Raw genomic sequence first — 869 nt, forward strand, 5'->3', positions numbered from 1 at the left:
GCACAACTACCTGGGGGTGGGAGGTAGGGAGGGGGACAAAAAACACCAACTTCCTGCCATCAGGTCAATTGCAAGTTGCAACAACCCTATATAGGGTTTCCAAGGCTGTAAATCTATGCAGGAGCAGAAAGCTTCATCTTTCTCCCACAGAGCAGCTGGTGGGTTTCAACTGCTGACCTTGTGGTTAGCAGTCCAGTGCTTATCCCACAGAAGTACTTGTTAAATTGCAAATTCCTAGATGGAACCTTAGGAATCTCTAGAGGTGAGGCCCTCATAATCTCTGAAAGTGGGACCAGTAATCTGCATTTTCACAGGATTACCAAAGATTACTATTCATACTGAAGTTTAGAACCACTGGTCTACAACAACCCTACAGCGACTCTGTATAGGGTTTCTGAGGAGCAGTTGGTGGGTTTGAACTTCTGACCTTGTAGTTAGCAGTCTAGTGCTTATCCTACAGTACCACACAACTCCTAAAGCACTATGTTGTTATTGTTAAGTGCCGTTGAGTCAGTTCTGACCCATAGCAACCCTGTATAGAGTTTCCAAGGAGGAGCTGGTAAATTTGAACTGCTGACTTTGTGGATTAAACTCACTTTGCAGTCCAGCACATTAACACACAGTGCCACACTAGGTATCCATTTATCTTACTTGATTACCAAATAGAACAGTGCAGTCATCCAAGGCAAGAATTACTATGCTCATTTTACAAATGCATGAACAAGTAACCAAAACCAAACCAAACCTTTTGCTTTTGAGTCAATTCTGACACATAATAACTCTTTAGGACAGAATAGAACTGGCCCATTGGGCTTCCAAGACTGTAAATATCTTTTAACTAATAAATGCACAGGTTTTTTTTTTTTTTT

General features: G+C 41.7%; 1 protein-coding gene across 1 annotated transcript in view; it reads right to left on the reverse strand.

The window, feature by feature from the left end:
- MRAP2 (melanocortin 2 receptor accessory protein 2) overlaps positions 1-869 on the reverse strand; it is a 27,830-nt gene that overhangs the window by 1,267 nt on the left and 25,694 nt on the right. The window lies entirely within an intron of this gene.

This window comes from Chrysochloris asiatica, unplaced genomic scaffold (genome assembly GCF_000296735.1).
Source record: "Chrysochloris asiatica unplaced genomic scaffold, ChrAsi1.0 scaffold00146, whole genome shotgun sequence".
Lineage (NCBI taxonomy): Eukaryota > Metazoa > Chordata > Mammalia > Afrosoricida > Chrysochloridae > Chrysochloris > Chrysochloris asiatica.